Genomic DNA, 7,493 nt, shown 5'->3' with positions numbered 1-7,493 from the left:
CCAACAGGGAATCGTCTCAGTCCCCCATCTCTCACTAGCACTTAAAGTGACTTTTTCTCGTTCTTTTTTTAAAGCATTCATTCAGCTAAACCCTTTCACCTCTGTTCCTGCTCCTCTCTCTCGCAGGTCGCCACAGCTTTGTTTAACCGTTAGTCACCTCTAACAGGAGCATGAGCATGTCCCAGCTCATAACCACAAAGGGTTAGGCTACGTCCCAAATGGCATCCTATTCCCTATATAGTACACATCTTTTGATCAAGCCATAAGAGTAAATAGTTAGTTAAAGAGTTAACCAATAGCCAACCAGACTATTTGTATTGACCATTTTGCACTAACTCTTCTAATTCATCACATACGCTGCTGTTACTGGTTATTATTATCTATCATGTTGCCTCGTCACTTTATCCCTACTTATATGTATATATCTACCTAAATTAGCTCGTACCCCTGAACGTCGACTCGGTACTGGTACCCTGTGTATATAGCCAAATTATCGTTACTCATTGTGTATTTATTCCTTGTGTTATTATGTTTCTATTATTTCTCTTTTTCCTCTCTCTGCATTGTCGGGAAGGGATCGTAGGTAAGCATTTGACTGTTAGTCTACATATGTTGTTTATGAAGCATGTGACAAATACAATTTGATTGATTGGATTTGAACAGTGGGAGATCAAAATTAGTGGAGCCATAACCATAGCGACGAAGAGGGATCTGTGTTTAGGTGCTTGTGCTTCTCTCCCAGAGCATGGCGAGATCCACATACGTACAGCACTACAGGTGGTTACAGACACAGACAGACAGAAAGACAGAAAGACAGAGACAAATGTTGAGATGTGTTAACATGTAGCCATGGTTTACCCCCCAAACTCACACAGTTGTTTGTTTGCAACCAGGCAGTGCCCTGCCTCCTAGAGTTTGTTCAGCAGTCAAAGAAAAAAGCCACACACACTCCAACTCAGTTTAAAGTGGGCAAAAGTAGTGACATTTTTGACATCCTCCAACATCTACATCATTTGGTCAGGTGTAAAGACTAATTAGCTTGAAAACTTGCTGAAGCTTATTAAATAATAGGCAGATGTATCTAACCAAGCCAACCCCATATGTATGTTAATGTGGCTGCTCTCCAACTATTGTGTGTTTGTGTGTGTGGGTATACACTTCTGTCTTGTCCTGGTAATATAGTATTATAATAATATTTTTTTTCTTCGCAGCAGCTGCAGATATAAAGGACAAATTCTGCATTATAGGATTCATTTACAGCAGGCAGGTCAAGAAGGTCTTCCGTCGGTCAGGGGCAGAGGCTGATGTTGCTTACACCCTTCGATGGGTACACTTCAACTGGCTGGACTTCCTGGGGGACACATTTACACCATGGTAAAGCTATGGCAATATGGCCACACCTTCATCTCCAACTACAAGACCGGTAAGTGATCCTTGACCCCCCAAAGTGCAAGCACCAGTTCAAGCTCCAGTGGACCAAGTACAAATGGGATCATGTCCCTATGGAGAGACCCCAGACCTCCAGGAGAGTCCATCCCAGTGTGAATGACCAGGCAAAGAAGGAGGTGTATGCAGAAATTCTTGCTTGCCCACGAAAACCAGCACTCACAGCCACAGAGTCTTATCCACCTGCAGTTTGTGGGCTGTTACCAGGGGGATGCTACCAAGACTTCGATAGACGGCCAAAAGTGGACATCCAGCAATTGCTGCTAAAGTATATTTTTCAAGATTTAAGTAGTGAGTGAAACTTGACAGAGCAGAGATATTGAAATGTTGAATTATACAGTGCCTTGCGAAAGTATTCGGCCCCCTTGAACTTTGCGACCTTTTGCCACATTTCAGGCTACAAACATAAAGATATAAAACTGTAATTTTTTGTGAAGAATCAACAACAAGTGGGACACAATCATGAAGTGAAACGACATTTATTGGATATTTCAAACTTTTTTTAAAAATCAAAAACTGAAAAATTGGGCGTGCAAAATTATTCAGCGTGACAGAATAACCCACCATAAAAGGACCAAGCAGCGTGATAAGGAGGAACAGCGCTTTGTGGAATTGAGGACTCGGGAAGAAATACTGGACGGTAAAACATCCTGGACCAGGGAGGAGGTAATGGCAGGGGACAAGATCCTGCCATGGAAGCAGGTGGAGAGAGCACAGGAGGAACGGCGACGGTATATGGGTACAAGGCTAGCACGGAAGCCCGAGAGGCAGCCCCAATAATTTTTTGGGGGGCACACGAGGAGTTTGGTTAAGTCAGTTAGGAGACCTGAGCCAACTCCTTGTGCTTACCGTGGCGGGCATCGTACTGGTCAGGCACTGTGTTATGCGGTGGAGCGCTCGGTGTCCCCAGTATGCGTGCTTAGCCCGGTGCGCTACATCCCAGCTCCCTGCATCTGCTGGGCTAGGGTGAGGATCCAGCCAGGGCAGATGGTGCCAGCCCTGCTCTCCAGACAGCCAGTGTGTCTCCTCGGGCCAGGATATCCTGCGCCGGCGTTGCGCACTGTGTCTCCCGTATGTCTGCACAGCCCAGTGTGTCCTGTGCCTGCTCCCCGCACGTGCCGGGCTAGAGTCACCATCCAGCCAGGACGGGTTGTGCAGGCCATTAACTCGAGACCTCCAGTGCGTCTTCACGGCCCGGTCTATCCAGTACCACCAGTGCCAACACCATGCACCAGACCTCCAGTACGCCTCCACAGCCCAGTACATCCTGTTCCTCCTCCCTGCACTCGCCCTGAGGTGCGTGTCTCCAGCCCGGTACCACCAGTGCCGGCACCACGCACCAGGCCTATAGTGCGCCTCGGCAGTCCAGTATGTCCTGTTCCTCCTACCCACACCCGCCCTGAGGTGCGTGTCCTCGGCCAATTACCGGCACCAGGCCTACAGTGCGCCTCGCCAGTCCAGAGCGTCCGACAACAGTACCCAGTCCAGAGCGTCCGGCAACAGTACCCAGTCCAGAGCGTCCGGCAAGTCTACAGACCGGAACCTCCTACGACGGGCCGCAGACCGGAACCTCCTACGACGGGCCGCAGACCGGAACCTCCTACGACGGGCCGCAGTCTGGAACCTACCAGTCCGAATCCGCCAGAATCTCCCTCCAATCCAGAGACGCCACTCACTCCAGACTCGACCATCAGTCCAGTGGCGTCCTCTAGTCCGTGGTCGGCGGTGAGGGTCCCTGCTCCAGGGACATTAAGTAAGGGGGAAGTGGAGCGGGGTCCACGTCCTGATCCAGAACCACCACCTCTGGGTCATGCCCACCCACACCCTCCCATATAGGTTTAGGTCTGCGGCCAGGGGTCCACATCTTTCGGGGGGTACTGTCACACCCTGACCTTAGTTTACTTGATTGTTTTGGTTAGGTCAGGGTGTGACATGGGTGACGTATGTGTTTTTCTACTGTCTAGGGGTTTTGTAGGTTTATGGAGTTTACATTCTAGGTGTTTATGTATGTCTATGGTTGCCTAGATTGGTTCTCAATTAGAGGCAGCTGTTTATCATTGTCTCTGATTGGGAACCATATTTAGGCAGCCATCTTTTTGGGGTATTTGGTGGGTTATTGTCTGTCTAGTTGCCTGTGTCTGCATTAGTATTATATAGCTTCACGTTTGTTTTTGTATAGTTTTAAGTGTTCTTTGTCTTCATTAAAAAGTATGTATTCTAATCATGCTGCGCTTTGGTCTCCTCCATTCGAACGTGACATAAGCATTCAAAATGTATCAAGTACTTTTGTGTATCATGGAAAATGTATGGAGTAAAGAGTACATAATTTTCTTTAGGAATGTAGTGAAGCAAAAGTTGTCAGAAATATAAATAGTATAGTAAAGCACAGATGACCCCCAAAAAACTGCTTAAGTATTTTTACACAACCAAGAAAGCGAGAGATGGGAGGGGCACAGCCAGGCATAGGTAAGCATGTTGGCCGCCAATCAGACAGTCAGAACCATGCATCGGTAATCAAAAGATATACTATAGGCTAATGCAATGCTGTATTCCTGAATGCTAAGTTAAGGCACAAAGCTGCAAGTGAGCTCTCACATTTTTCAACATGTTTTTTACAATAAGATGGTTTTGGAGTCAAACTTGGATATTTTGGCAGGGATATATACAGGATGCTACCCTCCACAGCATAACCTTCACTCCAGATCAAAACTCCAAACCTACAACCTCATTTTGGACAGACCAGATACAACTTCATTTACCACTGAGGCATGAAGTGAAAGGTGTCGAAGCCTTTGAGCCCAACACATGGCAGGAGTCTCACAGGCTACCCCTTCCAAATCCAGAGGCCTTGAAGCACCCTCCTGCTGTTCAGGGCCATCAACTGGTATTTTCTACAAGAAATCTGCCTCCAGAAATAAAGCTCTCCCAAATGGGTGTGACACCTATTCCTGCAATCTGTTCACTGTCTGCCCTGGCTTGTCTCCCCCTGTGTGGTACAGGTGCCCCCACCACACTCACCCCTCTCTACAGAGCTTTCGCTCGTCTCCAGCACACAGGCACTGTTGGGGCGAGTGACTCTGAACTTACAATGGCTAGCCCCAAGTCATTTATTTTTTCTTGTGCATTTTGTTATTTGCCTCATGACTCCTGCATGCTTTGTTGACTAGGAACTTTCTTGTTTACCCTACCATGGGACAGACTTTGTTTGTTCCCGCACTCAGGACTCTCTATTGGTTACACTGACTTTTGGCCACCCATCCTATTCTAACCACCTCTTGACGGCTTTGTATTCATTTTACCTGATGAAATTGCTATATAATAGGATCCTGTTGCCATCTAATGCACATTCAAATGTCAACACTGCATTCAAATGTCAACACTAAATCAACACTGCGGAACTCTCTCTGTCCTCTGCCGTGCCTTGATTGTATTACTGTTGATGATATCTGGAAATATGCATGTCACCCTGGCCCATCTACTGTTACTAGCCCCAATTCTGACTTGTATTCTGATATCTGTTTCATTATTTTCTGCTCTCGAAAAAGCCTGGGTTTTATGCACGTTAACACTAGAAGCATTACCTGAAATGGATCAATTGAAAGTGTGGGTTCACAGCTACAATCCAGATGTGTTGGTCATTACTGAGACGTGATTAAGGAAGGGTGATGTGAATACTGATGTTAACCTTTCTGGCATTAACCTTTTTCGGCAAGACAGATCTTCCAAAGGTGGGGGAGTGGCAATCTTTACCAAGGATCACCTTCAGTGCTCAGTTGTCTCCAAGTCTGTACCCAAACAATTTGATTTGCTGGTTTTAAGCATTAGACTTTCTACACCTGCATTGCTTCCTTTTCTGGGTTTTAGGCTGGGTTTCTGTACAACACTTTGAGATATCAGCTGATGTAAGAAGGGCTATATAAATACATTTGATTTGAATTTATTTGAAATAGCTCCTCGTTGACTGTTGCGGGGTGTTATCGCCCTCCATCAGCACCGGCCTGTACCCTACCTGCCATAAGCTCTCTCCTGGCCCCTTACACTAAGTCTGAATTTGTCCTGCTAGGTGACATAAACTGGGACATGTTTAAACCACCTGACCAAGTCCAAAAGCAATGGGACTCCCTAAATCTTTTTTTAGATTATCACCAATCCCACAAGGTGTGACTCCAAACACCCAGAAAAGGCTACTTTCCTCGATGTTATCCCCGTCAAATTAGGTATCAGTCTGGTGTTTTCTGTAATGATCACTGTTTTACAGCCTGTGTTCGTAATGGCTGCTCAGTGAAACGTCCTGTCCTGTTGTTGTAGACACTTGAAAAAAAACGTTAATGAGCAAGACTTCCTTCATGACCTGGCCTCTGTAAATTGGTATAGAATCAGCTTGATCCCCTTCTGTTGAATTAAAAACAGGTTCAGACCCCAGTTCGACCATGATCTTCCAAAGTTGTCCGAAAGGCTCGGCACATGCATACTCAGGCTGACTGGCTCTCGTTCAGGCAAATGAGAAATAAGTGCACTCAGGCTATCCGGAAGGTCAAAGTTAGTTACTTTAAGGAGCAGTTCTCTCTCTGTGGGTCTAACCCCAAGAAGTTCTGGAAAACGGTTAAAGACCTGGAGAATAAACCCTCCTCCCACCCATGTCCCTTAATGTTGATGATGTGGTTGTTACTGACAAGAAGGACATGGCTGAGCTCTTTAATCACCACTTCATTAAGTCAGGATTCCTATTTGACTCAGCCATGCCTCCTTGCCCGTCCAACATTTCCTCATCTCCCACCCCTTCTAATGCGACTATCCCCGATGCTCTTCCCTCTTTTCCCACTGCCCCGCTACAAAGTTTCTCCCTGCAGGCAGTCACTGAGTCCGATGTGCTAAAGGAACTCCTTAAACTTGACCCCCAAAAAAACGTCTGGTTCAGATAGTTTAGACCCTTTCTTCTTTAACGTTGCTGCCCCTATCATCGCCAAGCCTATCTCTGATCTTTTTAACTTGTCTCTCCGCTCTGGGGAGGTTTCCATTGCTTGGAAGGCAGCACCGCTTAGTGCTTTATTTAAAAGGGGGGATCAAGCTGATCCTATCTGTTATAGGCATATTTCTATTTTACCCTGTTTATCAAAAGTGTTGGAAAAACTTGTCAATAATCAAGTGACTGGCTTTCTTGTTATCTATAGTATTCTCTCTGATATGCAATCTAGTTTCTACTCAGGTTATGGATGTGTCACTTAAAGGTCCTCAATGATGTCACCATTGCCCTTGATTCTAAACAATTCTGTGCTGCTATTTTTATTGACTTGGCCAAAGCTTTTGATACGGTAGACCTTTCCATTCTTGTGGGCCAGCTAAGGAGTATTGGTGTTTCTGAGAGGTCTCTCCCAAAGAGTGCAGTGTATAAAGTCAGAACATCTGCTGTCTCAGCCGCTGCCTGTCACCAAGAGTGTACCCCAAGGCTCGTTCCTAGGCTCCACGCTCTTCTCAATTTACATCAACAACATAGCTCAGGCAGTAGGATGCTCTCTCATCCATTTATATGCGGATGATACAGTCTTATACTCAACTGGCCCTCCCCGGACTTTGTGTTAAATGCTCTACAGAACGTTGTTCTGAACACATCCAAAACAAAGGTCAAGGTCTCTCCCCATATGTGTGATTACTACCTCTGAGGGTTTAGAGCTTGAGGTAGTCACCTCATAAAATCACTTGGGAATATGGCTAGACGGTACACTGTCCTTCTCTCAGCGCATATCAAACCTGCAGGCTAGTTAAATCTAGACTTGGTTTCCTCTATTTTAATCGCTCCTCTTTCACCCCAGCTGCCAAACTAACCCGGATTCAGATGACCATCCTACCCATGCCAGATTAGAGACTTAATTTATAGATCAGCAGGTAAGGGTGCTCTTGAGCAGCTAGATGTTCTTTACCATCCAGCCATCAATTTGCCACCAATGCTCCTCACGGGACACATCAGTGCACACTTCTGTAAACTGGTCATCTCTGTATACCCATCGCAAGACCTACTGGTTTTTGCTTATTTATAAAACCCTCTTAGG

This window comes from Oncorhynchus clarkii, chromosome 20, assembly GCF_045791955.1.
Source record: "Oncorhynchus clarkii lewisi isolate Uvic-CL-2024 chromosome 20, UVic_Ocla_1.0, whole genome shotgun sequence".
Taxonomy (NCBI): domain Eukaryota; kingdom Metazoa; phylum Chordata; class Actinopteri; order Salmoniformes; family Salmonidae; genus Oncorhynchus; species Oncorhynchus clarkii.
The sequence above is the reverse complement of the archived record's forward strand: the minus strand, read 5'-3'. Positions refer to the sequence as shown.